The sequence below is a fragment of the Gopherus flavomarginatus genome, chromosome 3, assembly GCF_025201925.1.
Source record: "Gopherus flavomarginatus isolate rGopFla2 chromosome 3, rGopFla2.mat.asm, whole genome shotgun sequence".
In the NCBI taxonomy this organism is placed as follows: Eukaryota; Metazoa; Chordata; order Testudines; family Testudinidae; genus Gopherus; species Gopherus flavomarginatus.
The window spans coordinates 23,551,570-23,578,572 of NC_066619.1; the positions used below are offsets into that span (position 1 = coordinate 23,551,570).

The following is a 27,003-nucleotide window of genomic DNA, read 5'->3' on the forward strand; positions in this document are numbered from 1 at the left end:
CATAATATTTGTGCAGGGAAGGGTGAAAGATTCAGTGAGGAATGGACCTCCAAGGTTCAAGGCCTAGAGGTTGAATTTGCACAGCCAGAGAGCAGGGCTACTAGAGAGGCCCAGCACAGGGCTTCCAGGATTAGGGATGCCTTAAGGGAGCAATTTGAGGCTGAAAGCCAACAGTAATGTTTGGTGCCTTGCACGGGTGTGAAGTGCAGAGGTTACAATGATTTGCAGTGCCTGTTTTTCCCTTGGGTACAGTATTTTTCACTTTCTGCAATAATAAAAACTGTTTTAAAAGCCAAGAAATCATTTATTCAAAATACAGTACATAAAAGGACAGGAGGGTAGGGTGCTGAACAGTACATTCAGAGGTTTGAATATGTCCTGCTTGGATTGCTGTGCAATGCCTGCTTCACTTCAGGATTAATATGCTGCATGGTGATGGGAGCTGAGTGCATAGGGTAAGGATCATAGTTCTCAGGGCTGGTAGGTGAACGTACAGGTGTTGGGGGCAGCTGGTGGTGGTAAGAACCAGGCTGCTAGAGAAAGGGGTTTTGAGCAAACACTGGGGCACTAGGGAGAGAGCTTTGGGGCGGGGGGGGGGGTTTAGCACGGTACTGATCTGCCTGCATGGCTATGAGAGACTGCATACTGTCTGTTTGGCGCGCCAGGAGGCTTATCAGCTGCTTTGTGCTTTTCTTGGTAGCCAATTCCTTTCTCCTGCTTTGTGTTTCCCTCCACTGATGCATTTTCTCTCTCCAGTCCTGCAGCCTCTTATTCTCTCTGGCATACTGATTCATAACTGCTTTCACCAAATCTTCCTTGCTTTTCCTTGGTTTATGCCTCAAGTTCTGTAGTCTTTCAGCAGGCTGTGATAGGGCCGGAGGATTCAAGGACACTTAAAAAAAACAGAAATAGAAACATTCAATATAGAGGCTGCATTGTTTATTATCACAGTGAAGGAGTTTGTAGACTACTTGTAGCATCATTTACACACAGCAAACATAGCACAGAGAGGCCACAGCAGCGAAGACATGGTGAGTAATGGGGTGAGTGTTTCTGCTGCGACTCACCTGGGAAGGGGAGCTGCTTGAGTCAGGGCTCACTGCGGTTTCTGTGCATTGGGGAAAGCAGAGAGCAGCTGGGGGGAAAGAGCAGTGAACACCACCCCCACAATTGCCACAGCAGTTACTCCTCTGGGAAGGGGAGCTGCTTGAGTCAGGGCTCACTGGGGTTTCTGTCCATTGGGGAAAGCAGAGAGCAGCTGGGGGGACCTGCACTGAACACTATCCCTACATTTTCAACAGGATTTTCTACTGCCAGATATATCACTGCTGCGTGTTTCCTGGGAAGAGAGGGAGGGTCTTCTACAGCAATGTGGATTCCGCCCTGGTCCCTATGCAGCTTGCCTGTGTGCAGCAATGGTCCCCCCACCCCTCGCGGCACAGTGGCGCGGACGCGTTAGCCTGACTGGGACAAGGACCATGGTGGCTCTCCCTATAAACTTGCGCAAGCGCATTGCCTACGCTCTGGCTGAAACTTTTGAAAAGATTACTGAGGCCGATTACAGACACGTGATAGACCAAATCAGTGGGCTATTCCACACCTAGGCATGCATGCATCCAGCCATAACCGCCCCCCCCCCTCCCAAAATATTTCCATCTTTAAAATAAAAGCTGCTTACCAGGAACCCGCTCCTCTGCTTCTTCTTCACCAACAAGTTCCAGCTGCTGCGACTGGCTAACTTCCTCCTGGCTTGAGAAGAGCTCCTGGCTGCATGCCTCCTGGGACTCCGGGGTGTCTCCCTCCACCCCAGTAGCCTCACTCTCAGCTTCCTCTACACCCTCCCCCACTTCTCCCTGCTCTGAACTCTCCATCGTGCTCCTCGGATTGGCAGTGGGGTCACACTCAAGTATGGCATCCAGTTCCTTGTAAAAACCGAAGGTCGTGGGGGCAGCTCCTAAGCAGCGGTCTCCCTCACGGGCTTTGCAATAGGCACTCCGCAGCTCCTTTACTTTAACCCTGCAGTGCAACGCATCCTGTTCATGGCCCCTTTGCAGCAAGGACTTTGATATCTGCCCATAGGTATCATAATTTCTCCGGCTGGAGCGCAGCTGTGACTGCACAGCTTCCTCACCCCAAACACTGATGAGGTCCTGCAGCTCGGAAGTGTTCCATGCTGGGGCTCGTTTGGGGCATGGAGGCATGGTCAGTGATTGATTGCACTCCACACCTGGCTGAGCAAACAGGAAGGGGATTTTTAAAATTCCCGGGGCATTTAAAGGGCAGGTCACCTGAGCCCAGGGCAGTGGAGTGCGAAATGATGAGCAGAGTGGCTGAAAAGGTATGCTGGGATACCTCCTAATACCCTGGAGGCCAATAAAAGCGCTTTTGGTGGCCACACTTGATGAGCAGCGCTGCATCACCAGCGCTGGAATCGCTACACCCGAGGCAGACCAGGTGTACAGCCAGCGCTGCAGCCAGGGAGTTGCAGCACTGGCTGTGCTTTGCAAGTGTGGACACAGAGTGAGTTGCAGCGCAGTAACCCCATCACCAGCGCTGTAACTCTCCAGTGTAGCCAAGCCCTCAATCAGGCCATCACAGGACTGCATGGTCTGGATTGATAATACTGCTTACATTTCAGCAGTAAACATGTAACTGATGGCACACTCGTCCGCAGATATTTTCAGTTATCCGAAAAAAAGCTAATTTTAAAATGACTAATTGCTGATTTAATACGATATGTGCTAGTTTTCCACCTTTGCTGCAACAGACTGAAATAGGATCAAATCAAATTACAATAAAGTACAATCACCTATAATTAGTTCTCAATATATTGTTTGTGGCTGTTTTAATTCACTCCTTTCACATTGGTTTCCCACGCTTCAGAGAATAACCCAAATTCAGCTACTATTTACCTGTAATTGAGGCTGTGTAAAGGACTTTGGTTTGGCAAACCCCAGACAGTCTCTCTGCATTTCTACCCCTCCTTTTTCCACAACGCTTTTAGATGGCAAAGCCAAAGCGTCTGAGTGCTATCTTCCCCCCTTGCTTTTATTTCTTTCTATCAGAGAAGTGCAGCCAAACCTCCCAGTATCTGCTACAAAGAAATACCTGTGGTTATCACAATCTTTGTTTTTTTGCCAACACTCAATCCAAAGAGTTGCGGGCAAGTGCTGGAGGAAAAAAAGAGTGGACATGTTGCCTCATGTTATATTAAGAACTGTGGAATGGAACTTGACATCCTGTATATGACTGAAACGCCTCAAATTTAAACAAATTTTAAGAAGCTCTGTGACAAAGCAAAATATTCTCTTGTCTCCATGATCTGACTTACTAAGTGTGCTTGTCAAATGCCTCTAGTTTGGCTCCTTCAACTGTGGTAACTGCAGGGCTCTGATCTGGTGCAGGGGCAGTCTAGCTGGATATTCCACAATATCACCAATGCAAAGTGAATAAAGGACAAATGTTGGGAAGGCAAAAAATGTTCAGAAAAAGTTGGAATGTACCATATTTAAGGGTGCCTGCTATCACATTTCCTCCCCCTCCACCCCCAGCGAATGGTGATGGTCATCCATTTTAGTTCTACATCCATAACTTCTATGAGGACTCGTTGCAATTTCTAAATCTGAGATGAGAGATGTTTACTAGGAGGGCATTCAGGCAGTTATTCACACTCATGATTTCCATTTCACAAAAATCAAAAGAAGTCATCTAGTAAGTAACACCTGTTTTTGCAGAGTATATACACAGGCATTGAAAGACAAATAAGTACATATTTACTCACAGTAATAATTGCAGGTAATGAATGAATCCCATTACAGAACAGCACTCAGACTGCTTTTGCTGCTTAGCCAGAGACAACATTTCATAATCTAATTCAGGATTATTAAAAGGGTTTCGAATCTACATTTACCAAACGCAGCCTGTATCTGGACATTTCATCTTAAGTGAAATAAGGCAGTTCAAATAATTATTTTAGCTTGTTGTAGATTGTTACACAAACAACACTCAATTAAAACAAAAGGTCTTGTATCATACAGCGCAATATAGTTTATTTTCGAACTCCCTTCCTATTGTTGCGTGTGAGAACCTGTTCACACGTGCATAACCAAACACACCTGCTCTAAGGCTAAATAGTAAAATATTTACGGTTTCAGCACACAATGAGAAGATGAAATACATACATGCTCCATGTAATGGAATGAACATGCTCCCATTGACAAATCACATCTTGTCCCACGTCCTCCTCTTTAGTTTCTTCTCTTATTCCAACTCCCGACTCTGACTGGACTGTCAGTGCAGCAGCAACAAAAGCTGAGTAGATAGTGAATATTCAATATGTAATGAGGATTTAGGCTTTGAGCCACATTCCTCATTACAACCCAGCACACTTGCACCACTAATACATCACACAAGGGATGGATTTTGGCCCTAAGTGGTCAGCAGTGAATTCTCCTGGCAGATGGAAACTCCTCACTTGTGTAAAGCTTCTGCAGAAGTTGCCTGCCCTTCCACCTGTAACCGGTTACCTGATAACCCTTCTCCCACATGCTTTTTCACTGAATGAAGCTTAAGGGATTTGCTCCCTGCATCTATCTACATCTAACTCAGGAGAGGAGAAACTTTTTGGCCGAGGGCCACATCGGGGTTGTGAAACTATATGGAGGGCCAGGTAGGGAAGGTTGTGCCTCCCAAAACAGCCTGGCCCCCGCCCCCTCCCATTTCCCACGCCCTGACTGCCCCCCCCTCAGAATCCTCAACACATCCAACCCCCCACCCCGCTCCTTGACCCCTGACTGCCCCTTCCCAGGAAGCTCACCCCAACCGCCCCTCCCGGGATCCCACCGCCTATCCAGCCCCTCTTGCTCCCTGTCCTAACTGCTCTGACTTCTATCCACATCCCCACCCCCGGGATTCTATTGCCTGTTCAACCCCCCGCCCCGTTCCCTGTCCCCTGACCCCCTGCCAGAACTTCTGCCCCATCCAACCTCCTCCAGCTCCCTGTCCCGACTGCCCGGTCCCCTATCCACACCCCTGCCCCTAACTGGCCCCCGGGACCCCAACCCCTATCCAACTGTCCCCTGCTCCCTGTCCTCTGACTGCCCCTGCCCAGGACCCTCTGCCACTTATCCAACTCCCCCGCTCCCTTACCACGCTGCTCAGAGCAGCAGGAGCTCGCAGCCCAGCTAGAGCTAGCCACACTGCTCATTGGTGGCGCGGCACTCTGAGGCTGCAGGGGAGGGGGGAATGGCAAGGGAGGGGCCAGGGGCTAGCCGAGAGTTCAGGGGCTGGGCAGGACAGTAGTTTTCCCACCTCTGATCTAACTCCTTACTTATGTCCTCGTGTCCACACTGAAGCCCGGAGCCCCAGCAGGCGCCTCCCGCAGGTCTGAAGGCCCAAGCCCCAGCAGGTGTGTCCTAGCTCTCAAACTTCTGAAGATTGTTTGATGCGGCTTGGAGGATCAGTAAGTTTGGCAACCCCCAAAGAATACCGTAAATCCAGGGAACAAACTGTTTTTATTTCTATTAATTTGCTGAACTGTGCTTCTTTTACATGTTGTGACAAGCTCTCTCCACTACAATCCAATACGCAACACTATCACTCTTGCTCAATAGTTTCTGTCAATGACTCCAAACCCTTCCCCTCCTGCTTCCTAAAACAGATCTTAGATATTCCTTAAATTTGGCAAGAATAAAAGACTTACTCTCCCTAAAACTATTACATAGAAACTGTACTTTTGTGTAGTCATCTCTAAACTATCCCTACAGATGCTCCCATATGCACAAACACTTCATATTTGAATATTGTGTATTAGAGATGCAATGGTTTTATTTAGTTATTTATTTATTGCAGGCAGGTTTATCATCCTATCAGTGTCAGTTAAACAGCACCAGTGAGAGTTAATACAGCAGTTCTCAGTCTTCTTGGGCAAACCGAGCCAATTTACCTAAGGCAGTTCTCAGCTGTAACAGCCAGCAACTGTCTGCCATTGAGTTGCATGTGGCTGGCATGCTCTGGGGCTCAGTACAGCAGCTCATGGTAAAGGGTTTGTTCAAGAAGTCCCACAGACTTCCAAAGCACAACTTGTGTGAATACGTGCTACTCAATGTAAGAGTGACACCATTAGGCCATATATGAGAGGATAAGGGCTGAGAGTCCCAATCCCAACCCTGAAATACAAATACTGTTATACACCTTATAAAAGGATACCTCTGTGTTGATGATTTAAGGCTGCTGGCTGGTTAATTTATTTGTATATTAGTATTTATGCTGCTGGGTAGTTGTTATTATAAAGTTTAATTATTGTTGGAGCTCAATACTTTAGTACAAGCACAATGTTTTAAAGATGATAAATCTAAATAATTATTATAAGATGGACCATTATTGTAGAATTGTGTGTATCTATGTAAATATAAATTGTAGAGAGAGAGCTGATAGCGACTGCTAAATATAGGCTGCCTAACCCTTCCCATTATTAAAAATTCTTGCAAACTTTTTTTTGAGAAACTCTCACATCTCCACAGTATGCAGCAGACCTTTGAAATTTAGCAGGGGCAATGCCCTTGGGCTAGGAACATGCCTTTTCTTTGCCCTGGGAAATTCCATTCAGGGTGAGCTGAGGAATAAACTATTAAAAATAGCCATTTCCACAAGGTGGCCTGCATGCCTCAGGAAGATTCTGGCAGCCTGTCAAAATAACAATTGACCACAAGTATTCTAAAGAGCTGGGTTCATGGTATCACTAAAGCAACAACAGCACTTACCACTGCCACCACCATCTCCACTGCACTGGAAACACCTGGGTACAATCATGGATGGGGGAGGAGAGGAGAAAACCAAGGACAAGCCAAGCTAGGTCAGGCTCCCTCCCAGCACATGGCCCCAATGTCCCATCCTACCGACCCTAGCCCCCTGGCACCACATGGGAGCAGGAACTTCAACACCTGGATGGTGGGAGAAATTGAGAAAGGCTGGGCTGTCCCTCCCTATAAAACTTCTGGAGCTGCACACGGCCCCAGCAACCCGTCCCCCTCCTCTGGAGGCACCATATGGGACAAAAGTCAAACCTTCCAGGGCAGGGAGAAGAGAAAGAGCCAGTTCAGACCAAGTCCTAGGCCCAGCATGTGTCACCAGTAGCTAATATCCCTTCCAGATAATAGCCTTCTACCGCTGCCAATTAATGCTGTTAAATCCTCTATCTAAAGTGGTAGCCATCTGATCTGCAGTGCTGAAGGTTCTGCTGATGACATATGATGGATAGGTTCTTACAGTTGCATATAACAGAATTTGTTTTTACTTTTGTCTGTCTATTTAAACATAAAATCTAGGAAATCATGTGCAAAAGTTTCTGTCAAAAGAAAGTTATTTAGGTTGCAAAGTCAAGCACTCGAAAGTTAGGAAATGCCAGATTTATGGTTGCCTATTCAACATTAATTCGGTGCACTGTGCATATGCCTTATGATACAGCTTCCCAGCCTCATTCAGTGCACAGGAGGAAGACTCAATGGGGCATAATTAAGACAGCATGAACAAATGTACATCTAGTATTTCCTACCCTTCCTCTGCTTGACTTTGCAACCTAAAATCATTTTCTTCTGATGCAGTTTTTGGGAGGGGAGGGCTTGTTACACACACCATCTTCAAAAGGTTAGTGTGGTAGTATTTGGAAACTATTCCATGCAATCTGCAAAACGAATGTTTTTCATGCAGTGCTGGTTTCTGCACTTGGACTGATGCACTTCATAATCTGCTGCAACAATTCCATTAGTTACAAGACACAGGTGTTATAAATAATGACAACAACTGACAAACACAGTAAGAGAGTACATTATTTTGTGAGTACAAGAGATGACAAGACTTTGGGCTGTCACACCTATTCATGTAATGAGCTTGACCTAATAACAACAAGCCTGTTTCCCAAGCTGCTACTGCAGACTGCTAGTGTTCATAATGGTTTATTCTCATCATCATCTGATTCCGCTGCCCCAAGTGGCCACATATTGAATACCACCTCAAAGGCCAATAGAGGGGAGAAGCATTATGAAGCATGCTGTTCTGAAGTTTAAACTTTATCATTTTGATGTACCAGTTTACCCCCAGCTACAACCTGGCATTCAAGATCTCAGCACAGAAACAACTTAAAAATTTAAATTAAAAACGTAGGTTGTAGGAATACAAAAGCCTCAGCCCTAGAATTGCCAACTGTCTAATCACACAAACCCAAACACCTTTGCCCCGCCCCTTCTCCGAGACCCCGCCCCACTCACTCCATCACTCACTCTCTCTCACTCTCACTTGCTTTCACCGGGCTGGGGTAGGGGTACGGGCTTTAGGCTGGGGCCATGGGGTTCGGAGTGTGGGAGGGGGCTCTGGGCTGAGCCTGTGGCAGAGGTGCAAAGGGGGTGCGGGTGCTGGAGGGGAGTTTGGCTGCAGAAGGGGGCTTTGGGATGGGGTAGGGCTGCAGGAGGGGGTGCAAGCTCTCGGAGAGAGTCTAGGTGCAGAAGGTGGCTCAAGGCTGGGGCAGGGGGTTGTGGTGTGGGAGAGGGTGAGGAGCGCAGGCTCTGAAAGGTAGTTTGGGTGCAGGAGGGGGCTCCGGGCTGGGGCAGGGATGCGGGGTGCAGGCTCTGGCCAGGCGGCGCTTACCTCAGACAGCTCGCAATCAGCAGTGCAACTGGACTAATGCAGGCTCCTTGCCTGCCCTGGCCCTGCGCTGATCCCAGAAGTGGCCAGCACCACATCCCTGCGACCCCTGTGTGGAAGGGGACAGAAAGCTCCACATGCACTGCCTGCACCTGCAAACGCCGCCCCCGCAGCTCCCACTGGCCACAGTTCCCAGCCAATGGGAGTGGCAGAGTCAGCACTGGGGCACTCTGTCTCCGCTCCCTTCCCCCGGGTCCACAGAAACATGCCAGCCTTTTCTGGGAGCTGCACGGAGTCAGGGCAGGCAGGAAGCCTGCCTTAGCCCTGCTGTGCCGCTGGGTTTTCAGTACCTAAAATCTCCCAGTTTGGCTTCAGTAGCCTCCGGAAGATAGGGCCTGATTCCAGGAGACTCCTGGTGAAACCAGGAAGGTTGGCAACCCTACTCATCTCCTCTGCCTACCCAGCTCCTCCCTCATTCTAAGAGACTTCATGTCACAACCATCCTGCCAATAGTCTCCTGCTGAGACACAACACTGCTGTTCATTACTGGCCTTATCCTTCTCTTTATTACTATGGCCCTAATCCTGCCACTGATCACTGAAGTGAATGCAAAACTCCCACTGATTTAAGTGGAACAGGATCATGCATTATATGACATCTTCGACAGGTCAAGCTAACACCACACATTTACAATATGTCACTGTGATGAAATCTCAGGAATCTCACCGGAGCACCAATCCTCAGGGCTGATCCTAGGGGTGGGCAAGCAGGGCAGTCTCCCTGGGCACTAATTTCTAGTGGGAACAATCTCACTGTGCTTTTTTTCCTTTTATCGGCTAGCCAGTTTTGCTCTCCTCTGATCGGCCGGCGCATGTGTGGTTCCCCCCACCCACTCAGCTGCTAAGAATGGGCCCTGTAAACGTTTTCTGCCCTGGACGGCAAAGTGGCTAGGGCCCCCCCTGCCAATCCTAGCATAGAGTATTAGAGCAGAGGTTGATTGCACAATCAGGCTTCATGTTGGCTTCCACTCAACCAAAGGGGATTTACAGCAGTTGCACAACTATTCACTTTTGCTGAAAATAAACAGCACTTTTAATTGCTCTGAAAAATGAAGAGCTTACTGTGCCTCAATTCATACATCAGCTTCTCCGGAGAAGAAGCTGGAGTACTTATCTGGGATAAATACTAACCTAGGTGCAGTAGCACTGATTATAATTAAAGCTGTGTTTTGGGACTGAATAGCATTAGAACAACTATTCTTGAAACACATTTTTTCCTATAGGCACCAAACACTAAGACAATTATATTTCAAGCTGAATATTTTCCCCTTCCTACCAAGCACGCAGGAATTCATTTTACTTTATTTATAAGTTCAAAGAAATAATAAATTTCCAACCTGTTAATATATCTAGAATTGGAACATTCAACTCAAAATGGTATTAGGTTTCACATGCCACTGTGGAGAGATGAGGGGGAGGGAGGGAAAGAGCAGAGAGAGACATAAATAAGTGAAAAACAAATACAAAGAAATTATGAATAAAGGAGTAGTCAAGAGGTTAAAAAAACATAATGAATACAATAGAGATAGCACATACCAGGCCAAACACCTGTCCCAGCCTAACTTTTGGAGGAGTTTGGGTTGTCTGTGCTTAATGGACAGGACACATTTCCCCTTTATGTGTAAGGCACATTTTCCATTATCTAGAAACATTTTCTGTATATGCATAGATAGGAGACTCACCGGTAAAACACATTTTGCAAACTCATACAAGGTCTGTCAAACCCAAAGAAATAGTTTGCAAGGCTCCCAAAACTCAGACTCCATGAAGTTTGCCCATCCCTGCTTCTTACCTGCCGAACAGATCAACCCCACGACTCTCCTCTGCCTTAGATCAGAAGCGGCAGGCGTCACAGTGAAAGCAACGTTTCTTTTCCTCCTATACTCTCATTAATCTTTCAGCTATTGCAACTGCCATTTTACAAATTTACTTCTTGTAAAAAAAACCAAAACAAAGCAGTTAAAACATACCAGTGTCCCGCTCCGTACTTCCCGTTGGTGATCCATGTGTCTAGCACAAAACTGAATTCTCCTTCTCCTGCCCTTTCGGCTGCCTCGCCACCTACCACACTAGTGCACTCCACCCACTCTATGCTGAACATTTTTCATTTAAGAAGAATGCTGTCCGCTCAGCTGTGCTCATAAGAGAATTACCATCTATTGCTCCAACTGGCTGCAAGTCATTCTTTTAATTTCAAAACAGGATTAAACAGCAATTGCTGTGGTCCAATACACACATGCCCTGGCAGAAGGGTCAAATGCCAATTCTAAGAGAGAAATCACAGCTATTGAATTATTAGTTTACACATGTCATATAACTAATCCACTTGTTATTTTGGGGGGGTTGTAATGGTACTGAATGTATTAATTGGACTTGTCACAGTGTTTTGCATAAATACATTCATGGCATGAAAATGCAACCAAAGAGATACCAAAATGAAAGCTTTGGTTCAAAAAGAACAAACAGCTTGTAAGCGTGTATCCTGTTAATTTAGAAATAAAGATGCTTCATTTTATTCTTTGTACCTGTTGCCTACAAAGGAAATGGCATCAGCAGACCCTAACCAACAACTGCTTACAGGTATACAGGACAAAAGAACTATGCAGTCACAGCAAAATCTTATTTCACACAATAAATCAAAGTCTAACTTCAACTGCATCAGTATAAATGCAAAAAGTGACTCCACTAAATCAATGCCACGACTGGATTTACAGTACTGTAAATGAGATTAGAATCCAGCCCTATACATTTAGTAAGGAAGCTTTTTGTACAGTTCCAGGAATTTCTTGTTGGACTAACTGAGGGTCTGATTCACATGTCAACTGCATCATATTAATGCCATGCTAGCACTGCAGAGGGGCATTAGACTGGATGCATCTGGTGCCAGAGAAATTTCTGGTATAATGGGCTCCTCAGGCAACAAAGAGCCAGTATATATCAACTCTTTGGGTATGTCTACACTACGGGATTATTCCAATTTTACATAAACCGGTTTTGTAAAACAGATTGTATAAAGTCGAGTGCACGCGGCCACACTAAGCACATTAGTTCGGCAGTGTGCATCCATGTACCGAGGCTAGTGTCGATTTCTGGAGCGTTGCACTGTGGGTAGCTATCCCGTAGCTATCCCATAGTTCCCGCAGTCTCCCCCGCCCATTCGAATTCTTCGTTGAGATCACAATGCATGATGGTGCAAAAACAGTGTCGCGGGTGATTCTGGGTAAATGTCGTCACTCAAGCCTTCCTCCATGAAAGCAACGGCAGACAATCATTTTGCCCCCTTTTTCCCCTGGATTGCCCTGGCAGACGCCATAGCATGGCAACCATGGAGCCTGTTTTGCCTTTTGTCACTGTTACCGTATGTGTACTGGATGCTGCTGACAGAGGCGGCACTGCAGTGCTACACAGCAGCATTCATTTGCCTTTGCAAGGTAGCAGAGATGGTTACCATCCCTATTGCACCATCTGCCATTGTAAATTGGCGATGAGATGATGGTTATCAGTCATTTTGCATTGTTTGCAATTGGAAATTGGCGATGATGGTTATCAATCCTTTTGTACCGTCTGCTGCTGTCATGGGTGCTCGCTGAGGTCGGCTGGGGTGTATGGACAAAATGGGAGTGACTCCCCGGGTCATTCCCTTCTTTACATTTTGTCTAAAAATAGAGTTAGTCCTGCCTAGAATATGGGGCAAGTCTACTGGAGAGCCAGAGAGCACAGCCGCTCCGGGTCAGAGCCCCAGAGATCCCGCAGAAATGATGAGCTGCATGCCATTCTAGGGGGTGCCCCAACAACAATCCCACCCATTGCTTCCTTCCTCCCCCAACCCTCCAGGGCTACCGTTGCAATGTCCCCCCATTTGTGTGATGAAGTAATAAAGAATGCAGGAAAAAGAAACACTGACTTTTTAGCAAGATAAAATGAGGGGGAGGCAGCCTGCAGCTGCTATGATAGTCCAGGCAGGACATTAAAGGGTGGGGGGGAGAGGAGAGCAGCCTCCCGCTGCTGTGATAGTCCAGAGAGTACAGAATCTTTTCTTTAGACACGAGGGGGGGGGGGGCTGATGGAGCTCAGGCTCCAGCTGCTATGATGAGGACGGTTACCAAGCATTTTGTACCGTCTGCCAGGAATGACAGGGAGTCATTCCCATTTTTACCCAGGTGCCCCCGGCCGACCTCATCGAGGCTAGCCAGGAGAACTCACGGGATGATGACAGTTTTCCACCATTTTGTACCGTCTGCCATCAGGAAAGGAAGTGGAGGAGATGCTGCTGTTCAGTGCCACAGCACCGCGTCTACCAGCAGCATGCAGTACACATACAGTGACATTGAAAAATGGCAAGAAACGATTTTTTTCCCTTTTCTTTCACGGGGGGCTGGGGGGAGTAAATTGACGAGATATACTCTGAACCACCCCGGACAATGTTTTTGACCCTACAGGCATTGGGAGCTCAGCCAAGAATGCAAATGCTTTTCGGAGACTGCGGGGACTGTGGGATAGCTGGAGTCCTCAGTCCCCTCTCCCTCCCTCCATGAGCGTCCATTTGATTCTTTGGCTTTCCGTTATGCTTGTCACGCAGCACTGTGCTGAATCCCTGCTGTGGCCTCTGTCTATCATAGCCTAGAGATTTTTTCAAATGCTTTGTCATTTCGTCTTCTGTAACGGAGCTCTGATAGAACAGATTTGTCTCCCCATACAGCGATCAGATCCAGTATCTCCCGTACGGTCCACGCTGGAGCTCTTTTTGGATTTGGGACTGCATCGCCACCCGTGCTGATCAGAGCTCCACGCTGGGCAAACAGGAAATGAAATTTAAAAGTTCGCGGGGCTTTTCCTGTCTACTTGGCCAGTGCATCCGAGTTCAGATTGCTGTCCAGAGCGGTCACAATGGTGCACTGTGGGATACTGCCCGGAGGCCAATACCGTCGATTTGCGGTTACACTAACCCTAATCTGACATGGCAATACCGATTTCAGTGCTACTCCTCTCGTTGGGGAGGAGTACAAAAATTGGTTTAAAGAGCCCTTTATATCGATATAAAGGGCCTCGTTGTGTGGACGGGTGCAGGGTTAAATCGGTTTAACGCTGCCAAATTCAGTTTAAACACATAGTGTAGATCAGGCCTTTGACACGGTCCATAGAGCCAGGATATGTCAAAGGTGTGGCTGGGGGAAGGGAAGATGGCTAAAGCACCACTGTTCTCCAGCTATTTTCATCTGCTTAAAGGGACCACTGCAACAGAATAGAGGCTAGGGTAGCCCAGAGGCTGTTCTAACCTAACCCGAAGATGAATTCCTGACCCCACTGAAGTCAATGGGAATTTTGCCACTTACTACAACAAGGCGAGGATTTCACTCAGGAGTACAAAGATGGCTCAAAGCCACGTTTGCCACTTCCCAAACTAGGTGCTGTGTCAGGCAGAGCTCAAGGGCACCCATAAATAGGGCCCTATCCGTTCGCTCTATATTCTCCTTTGTTTCAGACACCTCACAGGATAGGCAGGATTAACTAACCACTATCAAAAATATTGGTTGTGAGGCTGCGAACATAAGTTGCATAGAGAACCCCTTACTTACTCCCTGTTAGAAGGATGGTGAACGTTTTCCAGTATACCCAAAAGGAGGCTTTGTTTTTAAATACATATTTTATAAAAGTAGTAAACCATGTTTTAGTTGAAAATATTAAACTATCTACAGAACTTTATGTTAAACCTAAAGCCAAGTTTGCATCTTGCTTTCACTGACATTCAGTCTGCTTCTGAAAATAAAAAATTGTCTCCGTTTGCTCTGATAATGAAAGTTGCACATGCAGCAGCTAATTTGAACACATTGTCACCAAGCACAACATTAACAACCACTTTAGCAACCATACACATGCGTCAGGAACAAAGGACACACATTCATCTTCGTCCTCATTCAGATCCTGTTCCCACAATGACCATGAGAGCCTTTATGCATTAGGGCTGAATTTTTAACAACTGTTGATCCTCTCTCATTTATTTGGTGTTATTTTGATGCTAAAGAGCAGCTAACAGCCTCCGTATATGCAAATCTTTAACACTAGACCTCCTTTCTCCACAGTATTTCCCTTGGGATATGGTACCACTTATTTTCCCATGGGCCATTTTTTGCAGGATTTTTACTCACATGGAACAAATATTCACACACACAAACTTTACATGTAAATGCTATACAAGTACCAAATGTTTTACACATTAGATTAAGATGAGATAATACATACAGCTAGTTCAGGTAATACAGCCCCCACACATATGTAATTTAGAATAACTCAATATATTCTATTAAATGGGCCACTTCTAGCAAATATTGAATGAATACTTTCAATTACCGTTGACTCCCACTGAGTTGCAGGAGCCCAGCAATCTTAAGGATCAGACCCAACTCTTATGGAAAAGACCTACAGAATTTTGTGGGAATGAAATCAAATGGGGCTAAAGAAATATAATAGATAACAATTGTTCTAAAATCCCATAGCATTTAATAGTGGCAATAACATTTTGAACTATTTTTTAGATATTAATAGCAAAGTTTATAGGATGGTTAAAAAAAATCCAACAGAATTTTTATCATTCTATTAAATATTATAGGTTTTTGAAGCAATTGCTATAGAAATCAATAAGATTCAAAGAATAGTTAACCTTCTTATTACCTTCGATAGTACTTTACCAAAAAGATGTACTTGAAATACAAAGGTTGACAGTACTGAATCAACAACTTTTATTACTTCGTAAGTATTGCTTTGTAGTGTCACATTTTATTTAAATGATTAGAATCCCAATCATGAAAGCAACAATTGTGCCTTTTCCAAAAGGCAGTTTTACATTCTTAAAAATGTAGTTGACAATGTGCATTCGTTACCACAGGGCAACAGGGGAGATGTACGCAGCGCTGAGGGCAGCAAGTTGCACAAGAAAAAGGGCAGAAGATTGCTGAGAATCCATGTGAGCACTGCTTGTGGCAACTCCTCCTAATAACTCTTCGGCAGCTGTAAAGTCCCCTGCAGGGTGGTATGGGGAAGCTGCTGGCCAGGACTCAATGGAGATGTGCTGGCGCAGAGAGAGGGAAGTCTGGTTAGCTGTATGAATGTAACCTCCAAGGTTCATTGATGGTGAAGGGTCAAACTCTCCCACTCACTGCATCGGTGTGGGGTTGTTGTGTGGGGATTAGAACCCAAGTTTGTGGGTTGTAGGGTGGCAGACACCTCCATATCACTACCTGGCAGCCATGATAAGGCTGTATGTGTTGTCACATAGACCCTGAGGAGAGAAATACCACAGGAAGTACCACCTAGGAAGAAACACTGACAGATTCCTTTGTGACCCTTGATTGGTCCAGAAGCCCAGGAGGAGTTCCAAGAAACATCCATTCAACGAGGTTGACTCCCCAGCCAGCGGTAGCGACAGATCTGCTTCTTGGCTTGCTCTCACACTCCCAACCCTGGCTTGGACCCTCCGCCTCTACCTTTGAACTTGGACTACAATCCCGACACCTGGCTTAAGTGCTCTGAGTATGACTCTGGCTCTGCCCCATTCAGTGCTTGGTTCCTGACCCTCGTTCTGACTCCAACTCTGATCTTGGCCTCTGACTGCCACTTCTCCGACCACCAGACCTGACTTCCCCAGCCCTGGTCATGACAATCTGGAGAAGTTTCACAGTGTTTCTTCCCCCTATGTAGGAAAGCATGTGGCTGAGAGATCTTTTTAATTGAGTGCCATTTCTCTGAAATACATAAGTAGCCATAAGGAAGAGAGGAGGCCTCTGCTCAGATATTGGGCATACCAAAAGGCAAATGAATAACCAACATGAACTAACTGAGGCCCAGAGTTAATCCTTTAGAAGATGTGACACAAGCAAAACAAGAATTCTCTATTTTGAGAAATAAAAGTGAGATAAACCCATTCCTGGGGATGTTTAGTGCTGGAGAGAACCCTTGCTTCAGTGGAACAGGGAGTGTTTGTTATGATGGGGATGTGGCCATCAGGTAAATCAGCGAGGTAGCTACAAGTACAATCTTTGTTTTTGCCATTTTGTTCCACGATGCTGTTTTAGTAGCTATTGACTTTTCAGACAAATTACCTCTATATCAAACACAGGCACCAACTTTTCAAAAGTGCCGGGGGGGGGGTGCTCGACCCCCAGCTCCACCCCAGGTCCCACCCCCACTGCACCCCTTCCCCAAAAAGCCCCGCCCCCTCCCACTCCAGCCCCGCTCCACCCCACCCGTGCTCCATCCCACCCAGTCCCGCTCCTCCTCTCAAGCATGCTGCATCATCCCTCCTACCCCCTCTCTCCCAGCCTCCTGCGTGCTGCAAAATAGCTGTTCATGGTGGGCAGGAGTCACAGGGAGGGAGAGGCACTGAGTCGCAGGGTTCACCGGCGAGTGGGAGGCACTGGGAGAGGTGCTGATACGTGGGTTGCCGGTGGCTGCTAAGCACCCCCCATTTTTTCCCCTATGGGTGCTCCAGCATCAGAAAACACACAGCACCTATGATATCAGATAATCAGCCCTTGCAGGGAGAAAAGGGGTGTCACACCACATTTCCTATTATCCCTCAGCATTAACCTCACACCACCATGGTAACCCTGCTGTGACATTCCCCAGGCTACAATTTGGACTGATGGACATAGTTTTGTAAAAGCGATGAACATAATGGAACAGTCTATCACACCTGCCTCAACAGCTTCACCATTTTTTAGAGAGTAAGATACAGAGAGAACATTCTCTTTGCTGCTACCCCAGATATGATCTTACAAGTTTCATTTTTAATAGTAAGCCTTTTTAATAGGTTATATGATGCAAGTAGTAGTTAATGTAACATACCAGTATCTCACTGAGGGCTACAAATTTTTAATTCTATTTTCCCCAGTCAATGTATATGTGTACATCTCTTTTAATATTAGAGCTGGACCAGATGCAAAATGCCAGAACACCACGCTTTAGACTACAGAGAAGTTTGGATACATAACCAAGCTTGGCAGTTCAGTCCCATCTATAATTTTCACCAGTGGCAGTCATTACTCAGACATGGAAGAACAGACCCCAATTTAAACCAAATAGATTTTCTAACCAAGGTAGAAAGTATTGACTATTATTCATTGCTTTATGTGCATCATATTTAACATCTATGATATTAATAATGCCTGGCACTTATGTAGTGTGTTATAGATTAAATCACTTTGAATATAAACTAAATTATGATATAGTTTCATAGGGAAGAACTATTTTACAAAGGGGGGAATTAAAACAAAGAGAAAAACCTCAAAATTGGCCACTGATTTTGGGCACCCTAGTTGTTGGATGTCCAACTTCGGACATCTTGGGACTGATTTTCTGAGGTGCTGAGTACTCAAAGCTCTTCACTGACATCACTTGGGGTTGGAGAGTGATCAACACCTTTGAAAAATCAGGTCTCAATTGTTTCAGATTGATCACCCAATGACTCTGGTACCCAAATTCAGTGCCACTTTTGAAAATTTTGGCCTAAGAGACTTGAAACGGTCATACAATGAGTGGTACAGCCAGGACCAGTACCCAGGTCTCTCGACTCCCACAGCTGTCACTCAAACCACTAAATCAATTCCCCTCACATTTAAAAGACAGGCAATAAATAACTGAACTGTACTTGAAACTCAGTAAAGAAAGACGTAGATTCTGTTAGAGCCACTACAGACGTGGAAAAAGGAGTAAAAATGAGCATCTTATATCCACAACTATGCACAAATGTTACTTTTAATATTTCCTTGTAATCCTGTTCAAACTTATCGTTTCTAACACCACACTACAAAAGGTACTCAGCCACAATTGCTTCTCCAGGGACCCAGTCTGAAAGTTCTTCTGCTGACCTGATTGTGGCCAGACCAGTGTTCCCAAAAAAACTGATCTTTCACCTTGTCAGAGAGCAACTCCCTTACCTCACGTTCGGGAGCTGAACTGTCATATGTGCAGAAGCAAGTGAGAGATATAACCCTGTTCCCATGTGTTCTGTGAAATGTTGTTGGAAATTATTGTATAGCCATTTTGCTCAGATGACTTCTTCCCGCTTATCCCAACAAGTGAGTCTGGATCATTGTGCAAGCATCCGCCATCTTTGCCTTTTTGAGGCGGCACTAAGGTCCACATGCTTATCATCTTAGTTGCAATCCATCCATTGCTTCCTAGGCTTTTTTCAGTGCCTCTTCCTTACCACCTTCTCCTGGCACGCTATCTTCACCAGGTCCCCTTCCTTCATCCTCCACATGTGTCCAAAACAGCTAGTTGCACTTCTGGGATTTTTGTCAACCACATCACAGATTTTGACTTCCATCCGAATATTTTCATTTTGAAATCTGTCTCTTTGTATAGCTCTTTTTATGGCACAAAGACATCTCCTCTCAAACACCTGTAGGCATTGTACCTGCTGCCTCTATCACCCATGGTTCTGCACCATTGAGCATAGATGGGTGCACCATTGCTCTATACAGTTGGGCTATTATTCTATGTGGCTTGTCATATACAATCCCTGAGATGTTATTCCACACTCTTCCAGCTCTACACAATCTGGACTAACTAACATTCAAGCTCACCATCTTCCATGACCCAACTGCCAAGGTACACAAACTGGTCAGTCTGGTTTACTCTCTCACCATTAATCTCTATGTTGAATTTCTCTGTGTCAACTCTCCTGACCCACATGACCTCAGTCATGCTCATTTTAATCTCAGGCCATCTTAGCTGGTCATACCCCTGGTTTACTATTTCCTCTAGGTTTTCTTTTGAGGATTCCCTTCTTGCTATGTTGCCAGTATACAGTAGCTTCTCACCTTCTCCCGTTGGGATATTCCTGCTGACATAGTCTGCTGCTATCATATTGATGGACTAAGAGCCAACCCCTAATGCAGTCCAACTTTTACTTCAAAGGGATTTGTCATTCCAAAACATATTCAGATCACTGTTTTCGGGAATCTATACAGAACATTCACCATAGTTATTAAATCCTCAGACACTGAAAATTTCCTTGGCACTGTTGTGAGGATCCTTCTGTCCATTTTATTGTATGCTTGTTCCAGGACAATAAAAGCCCAGAAGCTCTCTTATTTGTCAAATTACAAACAATCTAGATGGAGCTACTATAAAATGGGTGCATAATTGGTTGGAAAACTGTTCCCAGAGAGTAATTATCAGAGATTCACAGACAAGCTGGAAGGGCATATCAAGTGGGGTCCCTCAGGGATCAATTCTGGGGCCAGTTCTGTTCAATATCTTCATCAATGATTTAATTAATGGCATAGAGAGTACATTTTAACGTCTGTGGATGATATCAATATGGGAGGGGCTGCAAGCACTTTGGAGGATAGAATTAAAATTCAAAATGATCTGGACAAACTGGAGAAACGGTCTGAAGCAAAAAGGGTGAAATTAAAAAAAGGACAAATGCAAAGTACTCCACTTAGGAAGGAACAATCAATCAGTTACACACATACAAAACGGGAAATGACTGCCTAGGAAGGAGCACTGCAGAAAGGGATCTGGGGCCCACAGTGGATCACAAACTAAATATGAATGTAACACACTTGCAAACAAAGTAAACATCATGCTGGGCTGTATTAGCAGGAATGTTGTAAGCAAGACATGAGAAGTAATTCTTCCTCTCTACTCTGCACTGATTAGGCCTCAGTTGAAGTACTATGTCCAATTCCGGGTGCCACATTTCAGGAAAGATGTGGACAAATTGGAGAAAGTGCAGAGAAGAGCAACAAAAATAATTAAAGGTCTAGACAACATGACCTATGAGGAAAGATTGAAAAAAATGGGTTTGTTTAGTCTGGAAAAGAGAAGACTGAGAGGGGACATAAAAGGTTGTTATAAGGAGGAGTGAGGTAAATTGTCCTCATTAATCTCTGAGGATAGGACAAGGGCAATTTAGGCTGGACATTAGGAAAAACTTCCTCACTGTCAGGGTAGGTAAGAAGTGGAATAAATTGCCTCCTGAGAGTGTGGAATCTCCATCATTGGAGATTTTTAAGAGCAAATTAGACAAACACCTGATGGTCTACTCTAGATAATACTTAGTCCTGCCTTGAGTGCAGAGGACTGGACTAGATGACCTCTCAAAGTCCTTTCCAGTCCTATGATTCTATTACAACAATACAAAAGATATAACTGGGTTTTGTTTCTTTGTTTTTTTATGTAATGGGAAACATTTGGGTAATTTTTGTTTCCTCTGATGATGTTTAGAAAAAATCCTAAATCTTCCTGTCTCAACTGGAGATAAAAGTTCTCTTCATATCTTATTTTCATCTATACATCACATATGTCACCATCTTTTACTATGTGGTAAGGTCATATAAATGTCTCCCCCACCCCGGAGAAAAGAAAAAACTGCCTGGCTGCCAGTGAATTTATTAAATGATTCATAATTAATAAAGAGAGAAAAATGGACTTCATAGAATCATAGGACTGGAAGGGACCTCAAGAGGTCCTTTATGGCATAGGACCAGAGAACAGGAAAGATAAGCATTTTTTTAAATGCAATTAACAGATAAGAATGGCCTTTTTAAACTATAAAAGAAGCATTGCTTTAACCATCAGCTTGACTGGAAGTTACAAAGAAGAAATCTAAAAAATCTAAATACTAAATTAGCTGTGACATGTCAAAAGGCCATCACAGGTCAACTCAATCCAGTTCCAAATTTTGCTGCTAGTTTCCATTCATGGAAGCTGCTTACATTACAAAAACAAAATGCATTGTCCCAACATTTACACTGACAGACAGACAATAACAGTTGCCTAAAACTCATGTCAAGCTTTGCCACTGTATAAAGTTTCTCTTTTGAGGCCTAATCCACTAGGTCGGCTATATAACTACTCATTCACTTCAACAAGAGTTACACAGCTGAAATGCTATACAACCTTTTCAATATTAACCCTTCATAGAACACGTGTGTGCATACCTATTGCACTCCAGTGTATCAGCAGAAAAATAAAATCCTCTGTGCAAGTGCCAAAACAACCCACCATCCAGCAATATAGGGCCAGAACCTCAGCTGGTGTAAACTGGTATAACTGCACTGGAGTCAATGAAGTTTAACCAAACTACATCAGCTGAGGATTTGGTCCATTTTATGAGTCTCTTTTTACTTGGGCTCTTCACAGTACACCAATATCATTAGTGTCCAAAAGAGTTGTCTGATCGTAGCAGCTGGCTAGTACGATTCAACTCTCATGAATGGTTTTTTAAACTCCCTTGCATCTGTCCATGTAGAGTTTTGGCTGCTCAACACACACATTTTTGGTAAGCACTTTCAGTTGGGGGAAAAACAGCTCCTCTTGCTAAGACTGGACTTTTTGAATTCTCAGTATCCCTTGCAAAAGACAGAAAATCAAAACTCTCCTCAAAAGCTATTCTGAAAATTGGTATAGTTTCCTCCTGCTCCTCACATTCCCCCTCACCCTGCTCATCGTCTCTTACTCACCCACATTCTGACTTCTCAGTTTCCGACCCCATTCCTTAGCACATTTCCCCTTCCTTATTTCTCACACAATCTCATCCTGAAAACCTCCACATTCTGTTCACTGCCCAACCCTCACATGGTTACTAAGAGGCCATCAACGTCTATATGAGCAGCCTGACTTTGGCCCCCTTGGCAACAATGGGGGAGTGTGGCCAGCTTTGCGCAGGCCACTCTCAATTTCCCCTGCAAAGGTCAAATGGACATGGCAGAGATCTTGCTGAGGCTAGCCTGTGGCTTCATTCCCACTGATAGTAAAGGGAGATAATGGCTATTTTGGATAAGAGCAAAACATCTTAAGAATGAAGGCTAAAATCAGAAATTCGTGCGAACCCTTCAAAAACACCAAATACCACAAGTGTCACAATAAAATCACGAGAGCTGAAAACAGTATGGTTACCAATTCTAGACAGGTTTTTAAAGAATAGCCTGGAAACCAGATGATTTCTCTGAATGGAACTTGGGCAGTTTTGAAAATTTGACTGATGACCATACAGGTGCAGTAACCACACAGAGTCACCACAATTTTAGAATTCCATACACCACAATATGTATAGTACCTGCACACTTTAAAGGGACTGGCAGAGTTCTAATTAGGGCAAGAAAATAAAACAGCGACAGCTGAGTCAAAGGAAAAACAGACCATCCCAACTTGTCATTCTTCTCAGGAAAAACATTGGAAGGAAGTTCAGTGCTGATGCAGCCAATATGTTTTTTTGTTTTTTTTACAGAGTAAAAGCCAAATAAAATGAACATCTGGTTTAAAAAAAAACAGAACCAGATAAATTGTTTATGCCCTTTCCAAAGTCCAAGCCAAGCCAATTCCCCTTCTTCAAAAGTTGGGCAAATTAAAGGGCATGGCTTTAGTTCAGCCCATTACAGAAATATGGAACAGCTGCGAAGTTCAGCTCAGAATCCTGCCTGACCTGAAGCCCAGGATCAGGGAGCTTGGTTCAAGGCCCATATCTTTCTCTTGCAGCAAATGAAAAAGTTAACTTCTGTGAAGATTTATTTTTTCTCCCCACAGTTCAGTATAGTTCCCAAGTGCTGGGTTTGCATCACGCAACTTCTTTTATAACCTGAATAATTTCATTTGTTCAGTTTCAATTCCAACAGCCATCTGTTACAATGAAACTGTGTGACTTCCATATCAAAGCCGCTTTCACAGCCTCTTGAGGATACTGACCTCACAGTGACCTCAGAGACAAATGGGTCTGTTTACCAAACAGAAATCAAATTCCTAAAGCAAAAGACAGGATTTAGGGTTACACTGTAGCACAGAGCCATACACCCACAACAGCGTAGCATGCACCACCTTAGCAGGAAGTATGGGAGACAACACTGCTCCATACAAGCCTTCTAGAGGTCCTGCTGCATTTTAGCCTCTGCAGCAGCTGTACAAAGACCACACTGGGTGTGCTCCCTTCCTTAGCCAGTTGAGCTCCCTCTGCCCAAGGACTCCTAAGTGATGCCTCTAGGTAGCCACCCCTTGCGCCCTCCCTCTTTTCCCCTTGCATACACATACACAGAGGCCAGATGTTATTTGGTCCTTGATATCAGGGACAGTGATATCTCTAGAACTTCCCCAGATTTGCAAAATGGAGCAGACCCTGACATCACAGCAGGTGGAAGGCAATACGTGACCTTCAGACCTTACCCCATGTCACTTCTGTTCATTATCGCATAAAATGATACCATCCTGAGTTGCTATTTAATCTGTTTTTCTTCAACACAGTTATAAAAAGGGGAGGGGGGGAGAAATAGCATTCCTTAAATAAGAAACAAGAATCATGATGTACCAATAGACTTTGAAATAATATCGTACGGCCTAGTGGGTCTCAAACCCCGACCTGCAGAGTTGTCAGACATCGAACACCTCCACATTGTCACCCAGCAGCAGCTGTAACCGACTCACGCTGCCTTACTCATGATCCACTGCAGCCCCAGACCACAGGAGGTCCCATCTGCAGGGGTTCGACAAACAGCAGCCTCACAGTGCCTGAGTGGCTCCCCACCCTATATAAACCCAAGGGGTGTTTGAGATAGTGTCCAGGTAACAATGCAGCTAGCTGCCGCAACCACCCTGAATTCTCTCTTCCTGAACTCCTGGTATTGGCATCAACTCTGACTTGGACCCTGACTCGGACCCTGACTCCTGCTCAAAGCCCAGACAACCCACACAGACCCCAATACGCAGAACTGATCCTTCACGTGATCCCCAACCTGTCTCTGGCTCTGCCCTTTGGCCTAATCTTTGGCTTGACCCTCAACCTATTGACTCTGATACTAACTGCAAACCTCAGCTGTTGTTTCTGTCTATCAAGCTACTGCCACTAGTCTCACCTACCTTCAGGATCCTGACACAATATAATCTCTAGTATGTACAATCCAAGAGGGCCAACAAGTTGCTTTAACTTCACTGCCCATCTCAGAACAACAAAATCCTGGTCTACTGAAATTGAAGATTGCCACATATACAGTATGTGCAAAATTCTACAGTTCTGACTCAGGCCAATTTGTCCTGGTGGGAGGCTCGTGAGAGTAAAGATTAAAGGATTTGACTCAGCAGTTATATATACATTTTACAATTTCAGGTAGCAATCAAAATGTTATGTGCGCAATTGTTTCCATCAATATCATTTTTTGCATGTAACTCTCAGAACCCTCTCTCATTTATTATAACATGGCTACATCAGCTGAAAGTTAAACAAGTACAGAAGCTATTTAAATTTGGTTAAAACAGTATGTTACAGATTGACATGTTATAGATATGGAGATAGAAAAGTTTTGGAAGTCTTTGCCATTTTCCATTCCTACTGAAAAAAAACAACAACAAAGCTTACATTCAAATGAGAAAGGAGAACTAGAATACCTTTTCTGAAGAAAATAAGAATGACTTGTAGCACCTTTAGATGTTCTCCATAGCACTGTTGTATCAAATTCATTAAGCATCAACACTTGGAAAAGTTTCCAAAGGTGTTAGTCCCTGCTTGGCAGTTCATACACTGCATCTGCAGTTAAAGTGCTGCAAAAATGCCATCAATGATCAAACCAGCCAATGATCAAACAACGGATGCAAAATAAAAACAGAAAAGAGAAATAACAGAGGTTAATATTACTGTGGAGATCTTGCTGTTTTACTTGTGATAACTTCACTGTTTTGTTATCAAATTATGCTACATGGTTTCAGCCCTAGCATGCTTTATGCTTGTCTCCTATGCTACAAATGCATTTGCTAAATCCAACATTTATTTAGTTAAAGTAAAAGGATTTTTTTTGAATGCATCTGGCATTTAAATCAAGTAACTATTAGCATAGGAAATGACCAGCATGAAGATACTAGACTCCAGGAAAGACAGATGAATACAGGGAGTCAGCATGGGATTGGATTTAATGCCCTGTTTACTACGGATCTGCAGTGCTGAAAAGCGCAAAGAACTTCCTGTAGCAGACTGAGCTCAGTTGCAAAGGTTAAAAATGCAGGCTATGATAAAAAGGGAGATTTAATTAACTAGTTTAATTGGACAAGGAGGAAAAGCAGCTCCAGTATACCTTGTATACTTCAAAAAGAAAGCAGACCACTTTAGCATAAACCAGGACACCTGCAGAGCTTAAAGAGCTATTTGTCTTTCATATAAACCATTAAAAAGTTCAGAGATATATTTATGAAAGAAACAAAAGGAAATGGACATTGAAATTTAAACAGAAGAAACTAATTATGTAAAATCAACTGGACTAAATTGTATCATTTTTTAGAATAGCATGAACTAGTCTCTACTACCAGCAGCTATTCTTACTTTTCCAACACATGAGCAACTCAACAAAACTTCAGGTCATATTTACTAATATTCAAATAAATCACTGTAGATTTTCAACACTTACCACCTCACACATGACCTACACACACAAATATAGAACCAGTAATTCAAAGGATACCTATTCTCTACCAGGGAAGGCAGTGTGCAGTTGCGTATAGGGTAGTCACGTACCAGGAATCTGGAAACTTGGGTATTAGTCCTCATTCTACCACTGACTCATGGAATGTCCTACAGCAAGTCACTTAATCTCTCTGTGCCTCAGTAAATAGAGATGATATTTTCACACAATGTACTAATTGCACTTTAAGGTCTATGGATGACAAACACTACGTGTTACAATTAGATTTATTATTAACATGCCTAAATCCAAGCTGTCCACCATCTGTCAGCCATTAAGAGCAGTTTTAACAATGAGTATTTGTATGCTTTCAATACAAATGTTTTCAAAATAACCACAATTGTTCTCTCCCCGCCATTTGCTATTAAATCTCTCCAAAAATGGCATGTCATTAGAACAGACATGCTTATTATTTTTCCCAGGGCTTCGCAAATGCTCACCTGCTCTTCAAGGCTGCCTTGAGTTGTGCTTATCCCTTCACAGGGGAAGGGTGTGGTTGTCGATTACATACATGGAGGAAAGCAGGGATAGTCTAGGCGCCATGGCCAGGTGATAAACAACAAATCATTCTCAGCCGATCTGAGTTTAGCACAAATGATAACAAATAATTCCATTTAGCATGCCAGTATCACTTTTCCGGCCTCAAAGCTCTGTACAACCTTTACTTACTTAATCTTCACAACATCCCAGTGAGGTAGGGAGGTCAACAGTATTATCCCGGTACTGCAGATGAGGAAACTGAAATAGGATTAAGTGATTTGCCCAAGGCCACCCTGTGAAACAATAGCAGAGCTGGGGTAGAACTCAAGACTCCACAGTTCCCAGTCTCATGTTCTTTCAACTAGGCTTCTCAAACGTCTCAC

General features: G+C 44.3%; 1 protein-coding gene across 5 annotated transcripts in view; it reads right to left on the reverse strand.

Annotated features, from left to right (window-relative positions):
- Positions 1-27,003, reverse strand: part of PDZD2 (PDZ domain containing 2) — a 319,956-nt gene that overhangs the window by 129,887 nt on the left and 163,066 nt on the right. The window contains exon 1 of one of the 5 annotated variants that reach the window (XM_050944623.1): positions 10,667-10,750. The exons of 2 other annotated variants lie outside the window; for them this stretch is intronic. The gene's annotated coding sequence lies outside the window, so the exon portion shown is untranslated. Of the gene's footprint in view, positions 1-4,181; positions 4,246-10,488; positions 10,590-10,666; positions 10,751-27,003 lie in introns of those variants that run through there. 2 more of the 5 variants (XM_050944621.1, XM_050944625.1) reach the window with 2 other exon arrangements.